Below are 25468 nucleotides of genomic sequence, written 5' to 3'. Positions count from 1 at the left end.
CTTCTATCCAAGTCCCAGTAAAAGTCACTGCCCTCGGAGCCCCCCCCCCCACCCCCCGCCGCAGACAGCAACCCTCAGGGCGGGCAAGACAGCCTCTGGATCCTGCTATCCAAGTCTCAATGAAAGTCACTGCCCTCAGAGCTCCAGGAAGCCACAGCCCATCCCCCCGCAGGCCAACAAAACAGCCTCACGGCCAGCTATTCTGAAGGCATCTTCCGGGAAGCAACCCGACCCAGAGAGCCGGGGGGAGAGTGTGGCCTCGTGGTCCGACCCTTCCATTCCAGTTCCAGTGAGGCATATTCAGTTTAACCCAGGGAAAGCTCATAGAACCGACAATCTGCCCAGGACTAAAGCCTCTGAACACCAGACAGAGATAAGAAAAGCTAGTCCTCCACATTCAGAGATGGCAAACTCCACAGAAGCACAGAAGCCCCAAAATACCAAGAAAAATAAGAAGAAAGGGGCGACTTTGGACACATTCTATGCAGCCAAAATACAAAATACAGAGGAGATAGAAGATGATATACAAGAAAATGCTCCAAAATCTTCCAAAGGAAATGGAAACTCACCACAAACCCATGAAGAATTTGAATCAGAAATGACCAAAAAGATGGAAGCCTTCTGGGAGGAAAAGTGGGAAGTAATGCAAAAGAAATTCACGCATCTACAAAACCGGTGTGATGAAACTGAAAAGGAAAACCAGACTTTAAAGGCCAGAATCAGGCAGCTGGAAGACAACGATCTTGTAAAATAGCAAGAATTAATAAAGCAAAGCCTAAATACCAAGAAATTAGAAAAGAACAGAAAATATCTCACCGACAAGGTGATAGATCTGGAAAATAGAGGGAGAAGAGATAATTTAAGAATAATTGGACTCCCAGAAAAGCCATAAATAAACACCAAACTAGACATCGTGATACAAGATATAATCAAAGAAAATTGCCCTGAGATTCTAGAACAAGGGGGCAATACAGCCACTGACAGAGCTCACAGAACACCTTCTACACTAAACCCCCAAAAGACAACTCCCAGGAATGTAATTGCCCAAGTCCAAAGCTATCAAACAAAAGAAAAAATCCTACAGGAAGCCAGAAAAAGACAATTTAGATATAAAGGAATGCCAATCAGGGTCACACAAGACCTTGCAAGTTCTACTCTGAATGATCTTAAGGCATGGAACATGATCTTCAGAAAGGCAAGAGAGCTGGGTCTCCAACCAAAAATCAACTACCCAGCAAAACTGACTATATACTTCCAAGGGAAAGTATGGGCATTCAACAAAATAGAAGACTTCCAACTTTTTGCAAAGAAAAGACCAGAGCTCTGTGGAAAGTTTGATACCGAAAATCAAAGAGCAAGGAATACCTGAAAAGGTAAATATTAAGGAAAGGGGGAAAATGTTATCTTCTTCTTTTACTGAAACTCTCTTCTATAAGGACTACATTTATATCAATCTATGTATACTAATATGTGGGGAAAATGTAATGTATAAATAGGGGGTAAAGAAAGACCAAACACAAAGATTCACATGGGAAGGGGAGGGGAAGAAAACTCCTACAAGGAGAGGAAGAGAGGGTTTTTTTTTACTTAAACCTTAATCTCAGGGATATCAACTCTGAGAGGGAAAAACATCCAGATCCATTGGGATCTTGAATTCTATCTTACCCAACAAGGGTAGGGAGAAGGGAAAACCAAGGGGGGGAGGGGGAGAGGGAGAACAAAAAGGGAGGGAAAGAGAGGGGGGAGGGGGAGGGAACAAAAAGGGAGGGACTAAAAAGGGAAACATCAAGGGAGGGGAAAAGGGGGACTGATTCAAAGTAAATCACTGGACTAAAAGGTAGAGCCAAAGAAGAAAAGGTTAGAATTAGGGAAGGCAATCAAAATGCCAGGGAGTCCACAAATGACAATCATAACTTTGAACGTGAATGGGATGAACTCACCCATAAAACGGAGACAAATAGCAGAATGGATTAGAATCCAAAACCCTACCATATGTTGTCTTAAAGAAACACACATGAGGCAGGTTGACACCCATAAGGTCAGAATTAAAGGATGGAGTAAGACCTTCTGGGCCTCAACTGATAGAAAGAAGGCAGCAGTGGTAATCATGATATCTGATAAAGCCAATGCAAAAATAGACCTGATCAAAAGGGATAGGGAAGGTAATTATATTTTGTGAAAAGGGACTCTAGGGACTTCCGGTTAAGATGGCGGCTTAGAGAAAGCTAAAGTTCAGATCTCTGGAAAACCCTTCCCGACCGATCTCAAACTATAAGCTCCTAAGGCACCGAAATTCAAAACGATCAAAAGCACAGACCCTGGGAATCCTCCTCCTGGACCTGGACCCAGATCAAAAGGTATGGCTACCCTCAAAAGCCAGAACCCGAGATCACTCGGACCTAAGGGGTAGGAGCGCAGAGTCCAAGGCTCTGGGAAGCCGCAGCCCAGCCAGGCTCAGAGAGCAGGGTCCTTGGAACAACAACCCTCAGGGCCTTCTATCCGAGTCCCAGTGAAAGTCACAGCCCTTGGAGCTCCCCCCGCAGAGAGCAGGGTCGAAACAACAGCAACCCTCAGGGCGGGCAAGACAGCCTCACGGGCTGGATCCTGCTATCCAAGTCTCAGTGAAACTCCCTGCCCTCGGAGCTTAGGGAAGCTGCAGCCGATCCCCCCGCAGGCCGACAAAACAGCCTTACGGCCAGCGATTCTGAAGGCATCTTCCGGGAAGCAACCCGACCCAGAGAGCCGGGGGGAGACTGTGGCCTCGTGGTCCGACCCTTCCATTCCAGTTCCAGTGAGGCATATTCAGTTTAACCCAGGGAAAGCTCATAGAACCGACAATCTGCCCAGGACTAAAGCCTCTGAACACCAGACAAAGATAAGAAAAGCTAGTCCTCCACATTCAGAGATGGCAAACTCCACAGAAGCACAGAAGCCCCAAAATACCAAGAAAAATAAGAAGAAAGGGGCGACTTTGGACACATTCTATGCAGCCAAAATACAAAATACAGAGCAGATAGAAGAAGATATACAAGAAAATGCTCCAAAATCTACCAAAGGAAATGGAAACTCTCCACAAACCCATGAAGAATTTGAAACAGAAATGACCAAAAAGATGGAAGCCTTCTGAGAGAAAAAGTGGGAAATAATGCAAAAGAAATTCACGCATCTACACAACCAGTTTGACCAAACTGTAAAAGAAAACCAGGCTTTAAAGCAAGAACTAATAAAGCAAAGCCAAAACACCAAGAAATTAGAAGAGAACATAAAATATCTCACCGACAAGGTGATAGATCTGGAAAATAGAGGGAGAAGAGAAAATTTAAGAATAATTGGACTCCCAGAAAAGCCAGAAATAAACACCAAACTAGACATCGTGATACAAGATATAATCAAAGAAAATTGCCCAGAGATTCTAGAACAAGGGGGCAATACAGCCACTGACAGAGCTCACAGAACACCTTCTACACTAAACCCCCAAAAGACAACTCCCAGGAATGTAATTGCCCAAGTCCAAAGCTATCAAACAAAAGAAAAAATCCTACAGGAAGCCAGAAAAAGACAATTTAGATATAAAGGAATGCCAATCAGGGTCACACAAGACCTTGCAAGTTCTACTCTGAATGATCTTAAGGCATGGAACATGATCTTCAGAAAGGCAAGAGAGCTGGGTCTCCAACCAAAAATCAACTACCCAGCAAAACTGACTATATACTTCCAAGGGAAAGTATGGGCATTCAACAAAATAGAAGACTTCCAACTTTTTGCAAAGAAAAGACCAGAGCTCTGTGGAAAGTTTGATACCGAAAATCAAAGAGCAAGGAATACCTGAAAAGGTAAATATTAAGGAAAGGGGGAAAATGTTATCTTCTTCTTTTACTGAAACTCTCTTCTATAAGGACTACATTTATATCAATCTATGTATACTAATATGTGGGGAAAATGTAATGTATAAATAGGGGGTAAAGAAAGACCAAACACAAAGATTCACATGGGAAGGGGAGGGGAAGAAAACTCCTACAAGAAGGAGAGGAAGAGAGGGGTTTTTTTTACTTAAACCTTAATCTCAGGGATATCAACTCTGAGAGGGAAAAACATCCAGATCCATTGGGATCTTGAATTCTATCTTACCCAACAAGGGTAGGGAGAAGGGAAAACCAAGGGGGGGAGGGGGAGAGGGAGAACAAAAAGGGAGGGAAAGAGAGGGGGGAGGGGGAGGGAACAAAAAGGGAGGGACTAAAAAGGGAAACATCAAGGGAGGGGAAAAGGGGGACTGATTCAAAGTAAATCACTGGACTAAAAGGTAGAGCCAAAGAAGAAAAGGTTAGAATTAAGGAAGGCTATCAAAATGCCAGGGAGTCCACAAATGACAATCATAACTTTGAACGTGAATGGGATGAACTCACCCATAAAACGGAGACAAATAGCAGAATGGATTAGAATCCAAGACCCTACCATATGTTGTCTTAAAGAAACACACATGAGGCAGGTTGACACCCACAAGGTCAGAATTAAAGGATGGAGTAAGACCTCCTGGGCCTCAACTGATAGAAAAAAGGCAGGAGTGGTAATCATGATATCTGATAAAGCCAATGCAAAAATAGACCTGATCAAAAGGGATAGGGAAGGTAATTATATTTTGTTAAAAGGGACTCTAGACAATGAGGAAATATCATTAATCAACATGTATGCACCAAATAATATAGCACCCAAATTTCTAATGGAGAAACTAGGAGAATTGAAGGAAGAAATAGACAATAAAACCATACTAGTGGGAGACTTAAACCAACCATTATCAAATTTAGATAAATCAAATCAAAAAATAAATAAGAAAGAGGTAAAAGAAGTGAATGAAATCTTAGAAAAATTAGAATTAATAGACATATGGAGAAAAATAAATAGGGATAAAAAGGAATACACCTTCTTCTCAGCACCACATGGCACATTCACAAAAATTGACCATACATTAGGTCACAGAAACATAGCACACAAATGCAGAAAAGCAGAAATAATGAATGCAGCCTTCTCAGATCACAAGGCAATAAAAATAATGACTAGTAATGGTACATGGAAAACCAAATCTAAAACCAATTGGAAATTAAACAATATGATACTCCAAAACCGTTTAGTTAAAGAAGAAATCATAGAAAAAATTAATAATTTCATCGAGGAAAATGACAATGGCGAGACATCCTTTCAAACCTTTTGGGATGCAGCCACAGCAGTAATCAGAGGTAAATTCATATCCCTGAATGCTTATATTAACAAACAAGGGAGAGCAGAGATCAATCAATTGGAAATGCAAATGAAAAAACTTGAAAGCGATCAAATTAATACCCCCCAGCAGAAAACCAAACTAGAAATCCTAAAAATTAAGGGAGAAGTTAATAAAATCGAAAGTGATTAAACCATTGATTTAATAAATAAGACAAGAAGCTGGTACTTTGAAAAAACAAACAAAATAGACAAAGTACTGGTCAATCTAATTAAAAAACGGAAGGGAGAAAAGCAAATTAACAGCATTAAAGATGAAAAGGGGGACAGCACCTCCGATGAAGATGAAATTAAGGCAATCATTAGAAATTACTTTGCCCAATTATATGGCAATAAATACACCAATTTAGGGGATATGGATGAATATATACAAAAATGCAAACTTCCCAGACTAACAGAAGAGGAAATAGAATTCTTAAATAACCCCATATCAGAAAATGAAATCCAACAAGCCATCAAAGAACTTCCTAAGAAAAAATCCCCAGGGCCTGATGGATTCACCAGTGAATTCTATCAAACATTCAGAGAACAGTTAATCCCAATACTATACAAACTATTTGACATAATAAGCAAAGAGGGAGTTCTACCAAACTCCTTTTACGACACAAACATGGTACTGATTCCAAAACCAGGCAGGTCAAAAACAGAGAAAGAAAACTATAGACCAATCTCCCTAATAAATATAGATGCAAAAATCTTAAATAGGATACTAGCAAAAAGACTCCAGCAAGTGATCAGAAGGATCATTCACCATGATCAAGTAGGATTCATACCAGGGATGCAGGGCTGGTTCAATATTAGGAAAACCATCCACATAACTGACAACATCAAGAAGCAAACCAGCAAGAACCACATGATTATCTCAATAGACGCAGAAAAAGCATTTGATAAAATACAACACCCATTCCTATTAAAAACACTAGAAAGCATAGGAATAGAAGGGTCATTCCTAAAAATAATAAACAGTATATATCTAAAACCATCAGCTAATATCATCTGCAATGGGGATAAACTAGACGCATTCCCAATAAGATCAGGAGTGAAACAAGGATGCCCATTATCACCTCTACTATTTGACATTGTACTAGAAACACTAGCAGTAGCAATTAGAGAAGAAAAAGAAATTGAAGGCATCAAAATAGGCAAGGAGGAGACCAAGTTATCACTCTTTGCAGATGACATGATGGTCTACTTAAAGAATCCTAGAGATTCAACCAAAAAGCTGAAATAATCAACAACTTTAGCAAAGTTGCAGGATACAAAATAAACCCACATAAATCACCAGCTTTTCTATATATCTCCAACACAGCTCAGCAGCAAGAACTAGAAACAGAAATCCCATTCAAAATCACCTTAGACAAAATAAAATACCTAGGAATCTACCTCCCAAGACAAACACAGGAACTATATGAACACAACTACAAAACACTCTCCAAACAACTAAAACTAGACTTGAGCAAGTGGAAAAACATTAACTGCTCATGGATAGGACGAGCCAATATAATAAAAATGACCATCCTACCCAAACTTATTTATCTATTTAGTGCCATACCCATTGAACTACCAAAATACTTCTTCACTGATTTAGAAAAAACCATAACAAAGTTCATTTGGAAGAACAAAAGATCAAGGATATCCAGGGAAATAATGAAAAAAAAAACACATATGATGGGGGCCTTGCAGTCCCTGACCTTAAACTATATTACAAAGCAGCAGTCATCAAAACAATTTGGTACTGGCTAAGAAACAGAAAGGAAGATCAGTGGAATAGACTGGGGGAAAGCGACCTCAGCAAGACAGTATACGATAAACCCAAAGATCCCAGCTTTTGGGACAAAAATCCACTATTCGATGAAAACTGCTGGGAAAATTGGAAGACAGTGTGGGAGAGACTAGGACTAGATCAACACCTCACACCCTACACCAAGATAAATTCAAAATGGGTGAGTCACTTAAACATAAAGAAGGAAACCATAAGTAAATTGGGTAAACACAGAATAGTATACATGTCAGACCTTTGGGAGGGGAAAGGCTTTAAAACCAAGCAAGACATAGAAAGAATCACAAAATGTAAAATAAATAATTTTGACTACATCAAACTAAAAAGCTTTTGTACAAACAAAACCAATGTAACTAAAATCAGAAGGGAAACAACAAATTGGGAAAAAATCTTCATAGAAACCTCTGACAAAGGTTTAATTACTCATATTTATAATGAGCTAAATCAATTGTACAAAAAATCAAGCCATTCTCCAATTGATAAATGGGCAAGGGAAATGGATAGGCAGTTCTCAGATAAAGAAATCAAAACTATTAACAAGCACATGAAGAAGTGTTCTACATCTCTTATAATCAGAGAGATGCAAATCAAAACAACTCTGAGGTATCACCTCACACCTAGCAGATTGGCTAACATAACAGCAAAGGAAAGTAATGAATGCTGGAGGGGATGTGGCAAAGTAGGGACATTAATTCATTGCTGGTGGAGTTGTGAACTGATCCAACCATTCTGGAGGGCAATTTGGAACTATGCCCAAAGGGCGACAAAAGAATATCTACCCTTTGACCCAGCCATAGCACTGCTGGGTCTGTACCCCAAAGAGATAATGGACACAAAGACTTGTACAAAAATATTCATAGCTGCGCTCTTTGTGGTGGCCCAAAACTGGAAAACGAGGGGATGCCCATCAATTGGGGAATGGCTGAACAAACTGTGGTATATGTTGGTGATGGAATACTATTGTGCTCAAAGGAATAATAAAGTGGAGAAGTTCCATGGAGACTGGAACAACCTCCAGGAAGTGATGCAGAGCGAGAGGAGCAGAACCAGGAGAACATTGTACACAGAGACTAATACACTGTGGTATAATCGAACGTAATGGACTTCTCCATTAGGGGCGGTGTAATGTCCCTGAACAACTTTCAGGGATCCAGGAGAAAAAAAACACCATTCATAAGCAAAGGATAAACTATGGGAGTGGAAACACCGAGAAAAAGCAACTGCCTGAATACAGAGGTTGAGGGGACATGACAGAGGATAGACTTTAAATGAACACTCTAATGCAAATACTATCAACAAAGCAATGGGTTCAAATCAAGAAAACATCTAATGCCCAGTGGACTTACGCGTCGGCTATGGGGGGTGGGGGGGAGGAAAAGAAAATGATCTATGTCTTTAACGAATAATGCTTGGAAATGATCAAATAAAATATATTTAAAAAAAAAAACAATTTGGTACTGGCTAAGAAACAGAAAGGAAGATCAGTGGAATAGACTGGGGGAAAGCGACCTCAGCAAGACAGTATACGATAAACCCAAAGATCCCAGCTTTTGGGACAAAAATCCACTATTCGATAAAAACTGCTGGGAAAATTGGAAGACAGTGTGGGAGAGACTAGGAATAGATCAACACCTCACACCCTACACCAAGATAAATTCAAAATGGGTGAGTGACTTAAACATAAAGAAGGAAACCATAAGTAAATTGGGTAAACACAGAATAGTATACATGTCAGACCTTTGGGAGGGGAAAGGCTTTAAAACCAAGCAAGACATAGAAAGAATCACAAAATGTAAAATAAATAATTTTGACTACATCAAACTAAAAAGCTTTTGTACAAACAAAACCAATATAACTAAAATCAGAAGGGAAACAACAAATTGGGAAAAAAATCTTCATAGAAACCTCTGACAAAGGTTTAATTACTCATATTTATAATGAGCTAAATCAATTGTACAAAAAATCAAGCCATTCTCCAATTGACAAATGGGCAAGGGAAATGGATAGGCAGTTCTCAGATAAAGAAATCAAAACTATTAACAAGCACATGAAGAAGTGTTCTAAATCTCTTATAATCAGAGAGATACAAATCAAAACAACTCTGAGGTATCACCTCACACCTAGCAGATTGGCTAACATAACAGCAAAGGAAAGTAATGAATGCTGGAGGGGATGTGGCAAAGTAGGGACATTAATTCATTGCTGGTGGAGCTGTGAACTGATCCAACCATTCTGGAGGGCAATTTGGAACTATGCCCAAAGGGCGACAAAAGAATATCTACCCTTTGACCCAGCCATAGCACTGCTGGGTCTGTACCCCAAAGAGATAATGGACAAAAAGACTTGTACAAAAATATTCATAGCTGCGCTCTTTTTGGTGGCCCAAAACTGGAAAACGAGGGGATGCCCATCAATTGGGGAATGGCTGAACAAACTGTGGTATATGTTGGTGATGGAATACTATTGTGCTAAAAGGAATAATAAAGTGGAGGAGTTCCATGGAAACTGGAACAACCTCCAGGAAGTGATGCAGAGCGAGAGGAGCAGAACCAGGAGAACATTGTACACAGACTAATACACTGTGGTATAATCGAACGTAATGGACGTCTCCATTAATGGCGGTGTAATGTCCCTGAACAATTTGCAGGGATCCAGGAGAAAAAAACACCATTCATAAGCAAAGGATAAACTATGGGAGTGGAAACACCGAGAAAAAGCAACTGCCTGAATACAGAGGTTGAGGGGACATGACTGAGGAGAGACTCTAAATGAACACTCTAATGCAAATACTATCAACAAAGCAATGGGTTCAAATCAAGAAAACATCTAATGCCCAGTGGACTTACGCGTCGGCTATGGGGGGTGGGGGGGAGGAAAAGAAAATGATCTATGTCTTTAACGAATAATGTTTGGAAATGTTCAAATAAAATATATTTAAAAAAAAAAAAGAATTTCACAAAAAAAAAAAGAAAACCCCAAAAGAGGTCATGAAGAGTCAGACATGACTGAAACGACTCAACAACAAGGAATTCTACAAGGCAGCAGCATGGAGTGAGAACTCAGGAACAGACTGATTTAAGGGAAATGTAGGAAGTTCTTGTAAAGCCAGTGGGAAGTCTAATGGATGAGTGGTTTGTGCAAACAGAAGATTGTACTATTCTTGGGTATTCTCTATGTAAACAATACATTCATAGACTGTACTATGGACAGAAGGATTCTCTTAAAATGGCTCACTGTTGGAAATGTGTAAAAAGTACTTTTCTGAGTTTTTTCTTACCTTAATTTTTCTGAGTCTTTCACAGGAAGTGGTTGGGGGGGGGGAGAGTCACTGTTTAGAAAGGGGAATAGATTAAACTCTACTAAGTAAATACTGAATAAAAAAAACCTATGGTATACAAGAATTTGAAAACATGACAGTTTTAAAAGAAAATGGGCTTATTTATTTTATTAACAAATTATTCTTAATCTTGTGATTTATGTTTTAAAAATTGAAATTTATCTTAGTATTTTAAGGTTTATAAGAATGTGTTGCTTTTCAAGTAATAAGTGGATACTTACTAAACATTTGTTAAATATTAAAAAAAAGGGACTCTAGACAATGAGGAAATATCATTAATCAACATGTATGTACCAAATAATATAGCACCCAAATTTCTAATGGAGAAACTAGGAGAATTGAAGGAAGAAATAGACAGTAAAACCATATTAGTGGGAGACTTAAACCAACCATTATCAAATTTAGATAAATCAAATAAAAAAATAAATAAGAGGTAAAAGAAGTGAATGAAATCTTAGAAAAATTAGAATTAATAGACATATGGAGAAAAATAAATAGGGATAAAAAGGAATACACCTTCTTCTCAGCACCACATGGCACATTCACAAAAATCGACCATACATTAGGTCACAGAAACATAGCACACAAATGCAGAAAAGCAGAAATAATGAATGCAGCCTTCTCAGATCACAAGGCAATAAAAATAATGACTAGTAATGGTACATGGAAAACCAAATCTAAAACCAATTGGAAATTAAACAATATGATACTCCAAAACCGTTTAGTTAAAGAAGAAATCATAGAAAAAATTAATAATTTCATCGAGGAAAATGACAATGGCGAGACATCCTTTCAAACCTTTTGGGATGCAGCCAAAGCAGTAATCAGAGGTAAATTCATATCCCTGAATGCTTATATTAACAAACAAGGGAGAGCAGAGATTAATCAATTGGAAATGCAAATGAAAAAACTTGAAAGCGATCAAATTAATACCCCCCAGCAGAAAACCAAACTAGAAATCCTAAAAATTAAGGGAGAAGTTAATAAAATCGAAAGTGATTAAACCATTGATTTAATAAATAAGACAAGAAGCTGGTACTTTGAAAAAACAAACAAAATAGACAAAGTACTGGTCAATCTAATTAAAAAACGGAAGGGAGAAAAGCAAATTAACAGCATTAAAGATGAAAAGGGGGACAGCACCTTCGATGAAGAGGAAATTAAGGCAATCATTAGAAATTACTTTGCCCAATTATATGGCAATAAATACACCAATTTAGGAGAAACAAAAATACAAACTGCCTAGACTAACAGAAGAGGAAATAGAATTCTTAAATAATCCCATATCAGAAATTGAAATCCAACAAGCCATCAAAGAACTTCCTGAGAAAAAATCCCCAGGGCCTGATGGATTCACCAGTGAATTCTATCAAACATTCAGAGAACAGTTAATCCCAATACTATACAAACTATTTGACATAATAAGCAAAGAGGGAGTTCTACCAAACTCCTTTTATGACACAAACATGGTACTAATTCCAAAACCAGGCAGGTCAAAAACAGAGAAAGAAAACTATAGGACAATCTCCCTAATGAATATAGATGCAAAAATCTTAAATAGGATACTAGCAAAAAGACTCCAGCAAGTGATCAGAAGGATCATTCACCATGATCAAGTAGGATTCATACCAGGGATGCAGGGCTGGTTCAACATTAGGAAAACCATCCACATAATTGACCACATCAACAAGCAAACTAGCAAGAACCACATGATTATCTCAATAGATGCAGAAAAAGCATTTGATAAAATACAACACCCATTCCTATTAAAAACACTAGAAAGCATAGGAATAGAAGGGTCATTCCTAAAAATAATAAACAGTATATATCTAAAACCATCAGCTAATATCATCTGCAATGGGGATAAACTAGATGCATTCCCAATAAGATCAGGAGTGAAACAAGGATGCCCATTATCACCTCTACTATTTGACATTGTACTAGAAACACTAGCAGTAGCAATTAGAGAAGATAAAGGAATTGAAGGCATCAAAATAGGCAAGGAGGAGACCAAGTTATCACTCTTTGCAGATGACATGATGGTCTACTTAAAGAATCCTAGAGATTCAACCAAAAAGTTAATTGAAATAATCAACAACTTTAGCAAAGTTGCAGGATACAAAATAAACCCACATAAATCATCAGCTTTTCTATATATCTCCAACGCAGCTCAGCAACAAGAACTAGAAAGAGAAATCCCATTCAAAATCACCTTAGACAAAATAAAATACCTAGGAATCTACCTCCCGAGACAAACACAGGAACTATATGAACACAACTACAAAACACTCACCACACAACTAAAACTAGACTTGAACAAATGGAAAAACATTAACTGCTCATGGATAGGACGAGCCAATATAATAAAAATGACCATCCTACCCAAACTTATTTATCTATTTAGTGCCATACCCATTGAACTACCAAAATACTTCTTCACCGATTTAGAAAAAACCATAACAAAGTTCATTTGGAAGAACAAAAGATCAAGGATATCCAGGGAAATAATGAAAAAAAACACATATGATGGGGGCCTTGCAGTCCCTGACCTTAAACTATATTACAAAGCAGCAGTCATCAAAACAATTTGGTACTGGCTAAGAAACAGAAAGGAAGATCAGTGGAATAGACTGGGGGAAAGCGACCTCAGCAAGACAGTATACGATAAACCCAAAGATCCCAGCTTTTGGGACAAAAATCCACTATTCGACAAAAACTGCTGGGAAAATTGGAAGACAGTGTGGGAGAGACTAGGAATAGATCAACACCTCACACCCTACACCAAGATAAATTCAAAATGGGTGAGTGACTTAAACATAAAGAAGGAAACCATAAGTAAATTGGGTAAACACAGAATAGTATACATGTCAGACCTTTGGGAGGGGAAAGGCTTTAAAACCAAGCAAGACATAGAAAGAATCACAAAATGTAAAATAATTTTGACTACATCAAACTAAAAAGCTTTTGTACAAACAAAACCAATGTAACTAAAATCAGAAGGGAAACAACAAATTGGGAAAAAATCTTCATAGAAACCTCTGACAAAGGTTTAATTACTCATATTTATAAAGAGCTAAATCAATTATACAAAAAATCAAGCCATTCTCCAATTGATAAATGGGCAAGGGACATGGATAGGCAGTTCTCAGATAAAGAAATCAAAACTATTAACAAGCACATGAAGAAGTGTTCTAAATCTCTTATAATCAGAGAGATGCAAATCAAAACAACTCTGAGGTATCACCTCACACCTAGCAGATTGGCTAACATAACAGCAAAGGAAAGTAATGAATGCTGGAGGGGATGTGGCAAAGTAGGGACATTAATTCATTGCTGGTGGAGTTGTGAACTCATCCAACCATTCTGGAGGGCAATTTGGAACTATGCCCAAAGGGCGACAAAAGAATATCTACCCTTTGATCCAGCCATAGCACTGCTGGGTCTGTACCCCAAAGAGATAATGGACAAAAAGACTTGTACAAAAATATTCATAGCTGCGCTCTTTGTGGTGGCCCAAAACTGGAAAAAGAGGGGATGCCCATCAATTGGGGAATGGCTGAGCAAATTGTGGTATATGTTGGTGATGGAATACTATTTTGCTAAAAGGAATAATAAAGTGGAGGAGTTCCATGGAGACTGGAACAACCTCCAGGAAGTGATGCAGAGCGAGAGGAGCAGAACCAGGAGAACATTGTACACAGAGACTAATACACTGTGGTATAATCGAACGTAATGGACGTCTCCATTAATGGCGGTGTAATGTCCCTGAACAATTTGCAGGGATCCAGGAGAAAAAAAAACACTATTCATAAGCAAAGGATAAACTATGGGAGTGGAAACACCGAGGAAAAGCAACTGCCTGAATACAGCGGTTGGGGGGACATGATGGAGGAGAAACTCTAAATGAACACTCTAATGCAAATATTATCAACAAAGCAATGGGTTCAAATCAAGAAAACATCTAATGCCCAGTGGCTTTACGGGTCGGCTATGGGGGGTCGGGGGGAGGAAAAGAAAATGATCTATGTCTTTAACGAATAATGCTTGGAAATGATCAAATAAAATATATTTTCAAAAAAGCAAAGCTCACAACATTCCTTTGTGTGGCCATTCAGTAAGTTCTAAAAGCGAGAAATTCATAAGTAACAGCAGGGTGTTTTCTTTAATATTTTCAGAGTTTCTACTTTGTGGAAGTATCTTATTAACAAAATTTTTGTCAGGATCAAATGATATATTTGTAAAACTCATTCATGAGTATTACTTCATAATAATCAGTATTAAAAATTAGTCATATCAAATATCAAAAAAAAAACTCCCTAAGAAAAAATCCCCGGGGCCTGATGGATTCACAAGTGAATTCTATCAAACATTCAAAGAACAACTAATACCAATATATACAAACTATTTGACAGAATAAGCAAAGAAGGAGTTCTACCAAATTCCTTTTATGACACAAACATGGTACTGATTCCAAATCCAGGCAGGTCAAAAACAGAGAAAGAAAACTACAGACCAATCTCCTTAATGAACATAGATGCAAAAATCTTAAATAGGATACTTGCCAAAAGACTCCAGCAAATCATCATGAGGGTTATTAGTAGTTAACCATGCATTCAGAAGGAGTGGTAATCACCAAAACAATTATCAGCCATATTAAAGGAGGACATGGAGAAAACAGGTGCAGATGCTGCAGCGATCTTAAATTGCAGGATGATGGCATTGAATGAAGAGTGGTCTTCTATTGATCTGAGATGACTATTTTGTAAAAGACTTGTAGTGTACATGACACAGATGTGACCAATTGTATATAGTGGCCAATTTAGTTTTCTTGTTTTAACTTTGTCATTTGCCAGCTGTGTTATGACAAACATGGATTTGTATTTTATTTGTATAATTTCATGTTAAATGACTCTCAACAATAAATTACTTCTGATTGTTTAAAAAATTATTTAAAGTGCTTTTCCCCAACCATACTTTATACTCACCTGCCCAAAGCCTCACTTCCCTTTCTTAGGGAAGTCAATTTATGTCCTGGGGGAGCCATTAGGATCATCTCAGTAGTCTACATAGTGATCTCCAAAGTAGGGGGTCATCAGGCAAATTAGGGGAATCAGTCTGGTGACGACCAGTAGGTGCTGATAAATGGGTCCTGTAAGCAATAGTGGGTGGGGGGCAGGGAAGGCTCTTCTCAGACAAGAGCATGATCAGCAAAGGAAGAAGGAATGGGTAGGGGGCCAAGGGGCACTTGGAACAGGCTCAAGATGGCTAGGACAGCAATGAGAGCATAAGATAAACCCAATGTTAATCTCACATGTTCAATAAGTAGCAATGAAGCTAATGAATAGAATGCTTCTGAGAGTCATTTTCTGTGCCTACTAAGGGGTTCTTAAGTGCAATGCTTTTGAGAACTGTGCACTTCCTAGTACTCAGCCAATGAGGACCAGAGGGGAGGGGAGGTATTCTTGTAGGTGGGGACTAGGATAAAAGACTGTTTGCTAAAATGAGCTTTGGCACTTGGCCTTCCAGCTTGGCGAGTGCCCATTCTTGCGGGAATGAAATAAAGGCTTCCTCTGCACCTGCTGGAGAGTGTGTCTGTCTGTAAGCCTCTAACATTAGTTCTTCCCATTCTAACATTAGTTACTGTTGTCAGTTGCTATCATCTCTTCTTTGCTCTCTGCATACGGATTCTTTCCCTTTAGATCTAGGGCTTCAGTCTAGTCTCTTCCTATGGCTCCTACACTGCCTGCAGCCTCAAGGACTGAACCATCCCACCTGTCAATTAGGAGAAGCAGTCACCAAGGCACTGCCCAGTGTGTGAGAGATGCTGGCAGCTGGTTGTTCTGTGTCTCAATCCTGGATTTTGCAGTTATTTTCACTGCTTGTCCAACTCGTTCCTATAACCCAGATCGCTGCAGGCATCTTGCTGGGTGGACCTTGTAGTCGCAATGCTGTCACTTCTTTAGTAGCTTCTAGGATCCAAGTGGTCACTGAAGCCATGCCCCTATGGCTGGGACTATTGCCCACAAGAATGGCCACTCCCTCTCTCTTTGATAGTCAGGGAGAGCTCTAGGCCCCATCTTCAGCCTTGAAGAAGTGACCGAAGAGAGATAAACCGCCAGCTTTTCAAAAACCCTTAGAAATCAGAGAGGAGGGAGACATGCTGGACATGCCCACCGCCCCACCCCAGAAATCCTGGAGACAGGACACAGTCTGGCCTGAAAACCAGTTTACAAAAGACCACCTTCACCCCCATGCTCATGAAGCCCCCAGACGGATACATCAATGTATGATCATTTACCCCATCAAAGCTATGTACCTTCTTCTCTATCTGTACATCAAGGCCCCCCAATCCCCTCCCATTTTCCATCCCCTCCTCTGTATACCCCACTTGTCGCCTAGTATATCCTATCCACATTCCCCCTTCTTCTTTGGTGAGTCAACTTCCATCTTGCCTTTTGACCACTTAACCTTTTCTCCTTATTAAGTTCTTGCTTTTCCAAGATTGGTCATAGCCTCATAATTCCTTAGTGGAGCCAGCCCACTGGTCCTCCCAGGACCCTAGAATGGTACCTTTCTACACTTTACCTTCGTAAACCTCCTTTGGTTAACTGTTGAATGGCCTACAAGTGCCTCAGTTCACTCCAATGTCAAACCTGAGCAACAGCTTACTCACCATTCAGGCCTGTTCTCCCTCAATCTAGGTATAGAGAGGGAGGGTTTACTTTTAGAAAATAATGAAGGTGTGGGACGGGAGGGACTGTGCCCAAGGCCATGGCTGGCGATGGCCAGGGACAAGGCTTTTCTTGCTGGGCTTAAGGGTTCAGTGTATGGAATTCAGGTTGGGGAAGAATAAATAACTGCTGGTTGAGCACTGGGCCTGCTAAATGTTAGGGGGCCAGAGAAAGAAAGTGGTCCTTGCCCCTTGAAGTAGGAACTCTGGAGAAAACAACATATATAGAATTGATCGCAAAAAACTGGAGGAAATACCAAGTATGAATCCAAAGCAGCTGGAGGGGAGACAAGTCTCAGAAGTAAAAAAAAAGCCTCTGTGGCTGACTCTCTTGGCCTGAGCCCTGAAGTCAAAAGATTCTGGGGGGGGCATAGAGCAAGAGGGAAGGCATTGATGGGAGAGATGGGATGTCCTGTGTGAGGAACAGAAAGTAGGCCAGGTTCTTTGGCCCCCAACAAATAAAGGAGAGTGACATGGCTGCCATAAATTCCAGGAGGTGGGCAAGAGCCAGATTGTGGAAGGATGTGACTACCAAGAATTTCTTCCTAGAAGCAAAAGTGGGATTTGTGAGCAGGGGAGTGACTTGATGAGAATTGTACAACAAAGCCAGGGGTGAAGTCATGATGATGTTTGGGAGCAGGACAAACACTCTCTAGGGCTTTAAGTGAATTGTAAGTCCATGAGTCCACAGCTCCCAAAGCTAATGTGTAATCAATAGGCAATAGGGAGCCATTGCAGTTTACTGGGAGGAAGGAGAACTAGATGTGACCTAAGCTGAATGGGCTGGATGAAGAATAGACTGGAGTGAGGAGAGACGGGGCAAGCAGACCTTCTCCCCGGCCTAAGCAGGCTATTGCAATAATCCAAGGACGAGGTGATGAGGGCCTGCACCAGTGGGGTATGAGTGTCAGAAGAGGTCTGAGTGTATTTAGGAGCTGCTGTGAAGTGGAAATCAATAGGCCTTTGGCAATAAATGGATATGGGAGGTGAGAGAGTGAGGAGGCCAGAATGACTCTGAGGTTGAGAGTCTGAGGGTCTTGGGGGATGGTGGGGGTTTGGGAGAAGATCATGAGTTCTCTTTGGGACAAATTGAATTTGAACCACCCTTGGGTTGGTCATGCAGCTGGAGATGTCCACAAAGATAAAGTTGGTCCCTAGGCATTTGAGCTTCAGAGAGAAAATAGGCCTGGGAATCACTGGCATATGAGTGAGCCCTAGTGAGATGGCAGAGAAAGGAAAGAAGAGGGCCCCAGGTGAAACTCTAAGGGCCACTTAACCCCCTGGTACAAGGGCACCATCAGGAAGAGGATCCATCAACGGGAGCAGTTGAGGAGGAGGAAAAACAAACCAGTGGACACCACAAGAAACCTAGAGAAGTGGAAAAGACTACAGAGAGAGCAAGGACAATGTGGTTGTCCATTTTAAGGACAGGTGGACTCTCTTTTCATAGCTACTAGGAATGTCTGCTCTAGCCTAGTCCCACCCGGGGACTGGTCACTGGTCATGGGATAGGAAACCAGACACGATGGCTTCGTGTAACCTGGCAGGATCAAACCAGTGAGCTTCCAAGGGCAGAAAGCCAACAGCATGGGGGCAGCTAGGTGGTCCAGTGGCTAGAGACAGAAGTCCTGGGTTCCTCTGGCGCTTCCCAGCCATGTGGCCTTGGGCAAGTCACTTAACCCCCACTGCCTTAGCCCTTTGTGCTCTTCAGCCTGGGAACCCACATGGATTCTAAGAGAGAAGGTAAAGGTTTTGACAAAAAGGAAACGAAACCAAACCAAAATCAGCATTGGCCAGGTAGTGGATGCTGAGAGAAAATGGCGGCCATTGAGCGATGATCATCCCGCCCGTTTCTGTTATGCACTATCCCCCCCCTTTCTTTCCCCGGTAAGTGAAAACCTTATCTCTTTTTCTCCGAACCAGGCCTCAACCCCAATCCGAGTTCGAAAGTCCAATGGGTCTTCTGAGACGGATGGGCGCGTTCGGGACCCTCCCCCTTTTTAGGGAGAAGGAAACCATGGCACGCGCTGGGGAAGAGACTTACCCAAGAAGCCTACAATGGCGGCTGGCTGGTTTGAACCCAGATCGGAGCTTTTCCCACTTGAGGGAGGGTCGGTTCACCCCTCCCCCAGCACAGGCCTGCCCTCTCCCCATGCCTTCAGGCAGCCGCTTTGTAAGCTTTCCTGCGCCTGCTCCAGGGCTTCCACCCACGCCCACCTGCGCCAGCCTGCGTGCCTGCGCCCCTGTGAGGAGGAGGGTGAGGGAGATGGTGGCGTTCTGTTATGGCGTCCCCACGGCCCCGAGCCCAGTGAGGGCCCTTCTTGCTGGCCACCAGAGACTGTGAGAGCAGAGCGGTGTTCCGGCCAGCACCCAGAGAGCCATTGGGTCGTCCAACCAGCCCTTCCACAGTGCGGCCGGTGTCCAGAGAGCCATTCGGTCATCCCGCCAGCCCCTCCCCAGTCCGGCCAGCCTGCAGCCCCCTGCTCGCTGTAGCCAGAGGTCCCGGAGAGCAGAAATAGCCCGAGGAGGTGGCCCGTCTCGCCGAGAAATGGCCCCGGCCAAGAGTCGGAAAGTCCAGGACAGGCCCAACGTCCGGGAGGAGGAGCCCGTGCTGACCTTCCACGAAGGGAGGATCCGCAAGGGTCAGTGTATCCGGGGGGACGTGCAGGACAGACAGGTGAAATACCTGGTGCGGTACCCCACCGGGAGTAACGGTGTCCCGCTGAGGATGTCCCTGAGCTACCCTTTTGACCTGCCTGGGTGGAGCCCTCCTGCCCCCAGGCCAGGGGCCTGGACCAGTCGCCTTAGCAGTAACAAGGGTGGTAGCTGGGCCATGAGCAGCCTCGGGGAGGAGGAAGTGGTCCCCAGCACCAGCACCAGCACCATAGGCATGTTTTCCAGAGGGCCCGACTGCCCCGTGGCTCCCGAATGGGAGTACGAATGGGTGCCGGAGGCCAGGGTGCTCCGCTACATCACCACCCACAGGCAGAAGGACAGTGATTCGGCCCTCCAGAAGGCCGCCAAGGAACTGGTGCAGGGGAAGCTCCCCAGCGCCTCCTCCAAGGTCCAGGGAGACCGAGGGGAGGGCTGCCCTTCTGGGGCCCCAGAGGGGCAGCAGCTGCCCAGAAAACACAAGCAAAAAGGTGAGCCCTGGAGTGGGAGAGGGAGATGGGGAGGGGCAAGGGCTGCGCACGAGCACAGATGCCTGGGCAAGCTGGAAGTCCAGATCTGCCTGCCCAAGGCCCTGCGGCCCCTGCTGGTGCAGGACTGGAAGCTGGTGACCATGGAGAAGCAGCTTTTCATCCTGCCTGCCAGAAAGCCGGTGGAGGCCATCCTGGCGGAGTATGTCGTGTGCCAGGAAAACTGCCTGACGGCCTTCCGGAAGTACTCGGTTGGGGAGGTGGTGGTCGCCCTGCAGGAGTTCTTTGACCTGGTGCTGAGCAGCCAGCTGCTCTTCCGCTTCGAGAAGCTGCAGCACTGCCAGATAGTGCTGCGCCACCCTGGGGCCCGCATGTCCCAGATCTACGGAGGCGCCCACCTGCTGCGCCTCTTTCTACAGCTTGGCCCCATGCTAGCCTGTGCTCCCCTGGGCACCACCAGCCTTCAGGTGCTGCTGGGCCATTTGCAACGTTTCCTGAAATATTTCGCCAGCAACCCGTCCCTGCTGTTTAAGGCCGCCACTGACTACCGAGTGGCCTCGGCCAAGTACCAGCAGCAGGCCGGCTGAGGCCGTGGGCCCCCCACCCCCGTGCCCCTCCCTGGTTGGCATCTGTCGGGCCCCATCTCGGACCAATGACCCTTCTAGGTGTGCCTGTGTTCTTTCAGGGTGGGCGCTTGTTCTCCAAGTTCCTCATTGACTACTTCCCCCAAGGGAGCCCTTTTCCTCCTCTGCAGTAGTTCCTAGTGGGTGCGGAAATGGTGCCACGTGGGAGCTGTGCCTGGCCGGGGGACATCCACACGATTCTCCAGCCTCGTTGCCCGTGTTGGTGCCCCCAGAGCTTCCTGGACACTTGATCCTGGGCTCTGAAGCCATCCCTGCCTTGGCGAGGGCACGGTGTGTGTGGCAGTGATGCCTGGTTTTCTAGGGCCAGGGGACCGATGTGAGCCCACTCTGCCCCACTTTGGATGTTTTCCCTGTTGATTCCAAAGGCCTTTCAGGCAATCAATAAAGTTCCCTTCTGTGTGGCCAGTGGTCTGGACGTGGCACTCCTTTCAGCGGTGCCTTCCCGGTGGTAGAGAGATTTTGCTGCTGCTCCCACCTGGCAGTGGGGGGTTGGGGGCAGGGGCAGCTCCAGGGGCCAGGTCAAGTGGAGGCAGTAGCAGATCTCATTGTAATGGGGGCCTTGTGCCAAGGCCAGTGGTGCTCAGTGTAAGGAGCAGGGAATGGGAGACAAGAAGGCCCCAGCTTTGAGGTACCAGGGCTAGTTGGTGATTGGCACCTGGGACCAGGCTGGCATCTCAGAGGGTTTCTCTCTGCCGAGGACATTCCAGCTTGTCTCTGAGCTTTCAGCCAGAGGGCCAGCGGTGTGGAGCCAGAGTGACACCCAGAACCCTATTTAGCAACATCTTGGCCTCACTTAGAGTGGAAGGCCCACGATCTGTGGCTCCAGCAGTGCCCAGGAACGGATGCTGTGTCTTCAGGGCTAGTGGGGAATGTCAGTCCAGGACCCCCAACTCCCCCATGCTGGCAAGCCTTCTAGAACCAAGAAGGGACCAGGCAAGAGTCTCTGTAGAGATCGGAGACATCCAGCTGGCAGGGCCCTTCGGACCCTTGTCCCACTCCCCCCCCCCACACACACACACTCCTAGAGACCTGAATGCAAGTCCTTCCCTGATCCACTTCACTACTACACAGTGATCCTGGAATGGTCTCCATCCCAGAGCCCAGCCTGGTGTAGCCAGGCCTGTCCAGGTGCATCATGGTGCAGCCCTCAGTGGTTTTCCCTGTCCATGGAAACTGTCATGGTCCCCATTCTCCTACATGGACTCACTTCCCCCAACAGGTCATTCATTTACTCATTGATCGATCCTTCCTTCCTTCCTTCCTTCCCTCCTTCCTTCCTTCCTTTCTTCCCTCCTTCCTTCCTTTCTTCCCTCCTTCCTTCCTTCCTTCCTTCCCTCCTTCCTTCCTTCCTTCCCTCCTTCCCTCCTTCCTTCCTTCCCTCCTTCCCTTCCTTCCTTCCCTCCCTCCCTCCTTCCTTCCTTCCTTCCTTCCTTCCCTCCTTCCTTCCTTCCTTCCCTCCTTCCTTTCTTCCTTCCCTCCCTCCTTTCTTCCTTCCCTCCCTCCTTTCTTCCTTCCTTCCTTCCTTCCTTCCCTCCTTCCTTCCTTTCTTCCCTCCTTCCTTCCTTCCTTCCCTCCTTCCTTCCTTCCTCCTTCCCTCCCTCTTTCCTTCCTTCCTCCCTCCTTCCCTTCCTTTCTTCCATCCTTCCCTCCTTCCTTCCTTCCTTCCTTCCATCCTTCCCTCCTTCCTTCCTTTTTTCCATCCTTCCCTCCTTCCTTCCTTCCTTTCTTCCCTCCTTCCCTCCTTCCTTCCTTCCCTCCTTCCCTTCCTTCCTTCCCTCCTTCCTTCCTTCCTTCCTTCCTTCCTTCCTTCCTTCTTTCCTAGGGATTCTCTAGGTTCTTGCTCCAACCGCCTCCTGGGAGAAGGGCAGAATGGATGGGGGCCCCCTCTGAGAGGGCTGTCACTAACTCATTCAGCCAAGGGGCCAGGGGACACAGAGAGTGGACCCAGAGAGGTTGAATTCAATTCCACTCAGAACCACTCTGGCTCAGGCTGAGCCAGAGAGGTTGGTGGAGGGGAGGGAGGAAGGCCAGGGAAGGAGGAGCAGAGAGCCTTGGGCTGCCCGCCTGGGCCCTGGGGGACATGTGGGCCTGCTCTATTTGGCCTCCTGGCTGGCCTCAGAGCAAAGCCCCAGGTTCAAGAATTAATGGACACTGGGTACCAGGGAGACTCAGAGCAGCATGAACTTCCTTAATAGGTCGAGAAGCAAGCAGGGGAAAAGGGCTGCCAGAGTGGGCGCACACATGGATGCACTGACACACTTGCATGACTCGCACACACTCACTTGTGCACGCAGACACTCCCCTGCCCAGAGAAGCCCGAGACCCCCACAATGCAGTTAGACAGCTCCCACACAGAAATACTCACTCCCCTTTCTCCCAGAGATCTTTGCCAAAGTCTCACAAAGCTGCCCAGCTCTTCCAGGCTCCCCTCGGGGAGAGCCAGCCGGGGAGTCTCTCCTTGCCTGGCATGGCCGACCGCCCTCATTCTCGCTGCCTACATGGCTTCCTTTGGATGGCTGTGAGGTCTGTTGGCTGCAATCTCGACCCACAGGATCTTGGACATAGTTCTGGAAGGGCTCCCGATAGCCTTGTGACTGGTTACCTTGGACAGATGAAGAAAGTGAGGAGCCCCAGGCAGGACTCGCCCAAAGTCACACAAAGGACCCTTCCCTCGGAGCTCCAGGGGACCTGGGACAACGCCACTGGCCCGACCCACCCATTTCATGGATGAGGAAACTGAGCCAGCAAGAGCAAGGGATTTGCCCGAGTCCCGGCAAGTGTGCGTGTCCTCCCTAGCCAGCTAGGAGTGTAGGATAGGTTTTGGCCAGCAGAGGGTGCAGGGAGGGCGACGCTTCCCAGCAATGGAGGAGATACTCCTCCCTACTCACCAGATGGTGCCCGCACTCCATACAATCCATGGAGCTTACTCCCTAGCCCCCATAGCCGTGTCCCCCTCTACCCTGGTACCCCACCGCCCTTTGGATCAAGATCTAGGGGCCAGAATCACACCACTCACTTGAAAGAGGATCTTTTTTAATGAAATGCCAAATTTCGCCACCAGTTCTCCGAAGTTCTCTGATGGCCCTTATCTCCCTTTCCTTCCCATCCCCCTCCGCGGGCTGGCAGGCCCTTGGAGCTGGGTATATTCCCAGATTGTTCACTTCTGTAAATGAGGAATCTCGTCAAACGTCTGCCTCGTCTGCATTCCCTTTCTGGAGGGGGAGAGCATCCTCTGTCCCGAGTCCTTCAGAATTGGCCCGGATCATTGGATTGCCGATACAATAGCTCAGCCTTTCCCATGTGAGCGTTCCCCAACATTGCTCTTCCTGGGGGTCACTGTGCTTCAGGTCATGGAGGTCTTTCCGGCCCTTTCAGAAAGCCTCCTGCTCCTCATTCCTTCCCACACAAGTATTCCACCATCACCATCATGCACCAGCTGGTGGGCATCCCCTCCATTTCGGATTCTTTGCCACCACACAAAGAGCAGCTAGAAATGCTTTTGCATATGCCTCAGGTCCTTTCCTGTTTTTTATCTGAAAGAGGATCAAGTTGTTTTTATGAGCTAAAAGAGATCCTCCAAGTGGGCCCAAGTCCATCATCATCTGTATTTACATGGTTTTTTATTCCTGTGCAGAAAGAGCTCAAAGGGAAATGTCTCCATCCTTCCCTTCCCCCCAATTGCTTTACGTTGCTCCCTTCCCTGTGCGCTTTCTAATCAGGCATGTAGCAGGCACTCAGCAAGTCCTGATGAACAAACTGGCTGATGAAGAAGGCCCCGCTGCTCCGTTGGCCTCCTGGAAAGGCCTGTGCTTCTGCGTTCTTTCCTTTGGAGCAAGGGACGAGGATCTCCCTTTGGCTGGACTGAGTTTCTCGACCCTGCCTGTGTTCTCCCTGCCTCAACCAAACTGCTTCGCAAGAAGCAAATATTCTCTTGGGTTACTTCTCACTGATTTCCTCCCATAGTCTTGAGGAGAATTTCCATACAGGGTGACACGTTCACAAAGAAGCATATGTCAACAGAAGAATTCTGCTCTGGAAAGCCATTGTGGTTACAGGAGATTCAGGACACAGACCTAGAAGAAGACAATGGTTTCCTAAGAAAATCTATCTCCAAACAATGAACTCCAGGAAAGTCCAGCTTGGGCACAAATTCAAGGAGAAGTCAGGGAAGAGACGAATGTAAGGATAATTTAGGGTTGTGACCTAATCCAAGTTTGATTTTTGGTCCCCAGGGGATATCCCAAATAAAATATCCAAGTCAGTTTGGAAATCTATGGTGGTTTAGTCAATATAGAGGGAAGAATTCAAGGAGAAGAGAGAGGGAAAGGGTATAGGATTTCTCCCACCTGGCCTGTGCCAGGGGGAGTTCATGATCCTCTGCCACAAGGTTTCTGAAGAAGATTAGAGGCTTCTAAGTGGATAGTGTTTGGAAGGTAAATGAGGAAAAATCAGCTTAAACTCCGAGAGAGCTCAGAGAAGACGCCTCACCTGAACTAGGTTACTAGTCTTCCTCCAGTATGGTATTCAAGGGAAACGCCACTAAACTGGACAATAGCTGCCACCACG

The 25468-nt window shown here is 44.4% G+C and overlaps 1 protein-coding gene across 1 annotated transcript in view; it reads right to left on the bottom strand.

Moving 5' to 3' along the window:
• The window catches only part of LOC100027598 (5'-nucleotidase domain-containing protein 2-like), an 88366-nt gene extending 64294 nt beyond the window's left edge, over positions 1-24072 (bottom strand). Inside the window, exons 1-2 of the mRNA XM_056809220.1 lie at positions 23919-24072; positions 23268-23504 (exon numbers count right to left, since the gene is read on the bottom strand). The gene's annotated coding sequence lies outside the window, so the exon portion shown is untranslated. The remainder of the gene's footprint in view (positions 1-23267; positions 23505-23918) is intronic.
• Positions 24073-25468: the final 1396 nt, after the last annotated feature.

Source organism: Monodelphis domestica, chromosome X, assembly GCF_027887165.1.
Source record: "Monodelphis domestica isolate mMonDom1 chromosome X, mMonDom1.pri, whole genome shotgun sequence".
In the NCBI taxonomy this organism is placed as follows: domain Eukaryota; kingdom Metazoa; phylum Chordata; class Mammalia; order Didelphimorphia; family Didelphidae; genus Monodelphis; species Monodelphis domestica.
This window is presented reverse-complemented; position numbering and strand designations above follow the sequence as displayed.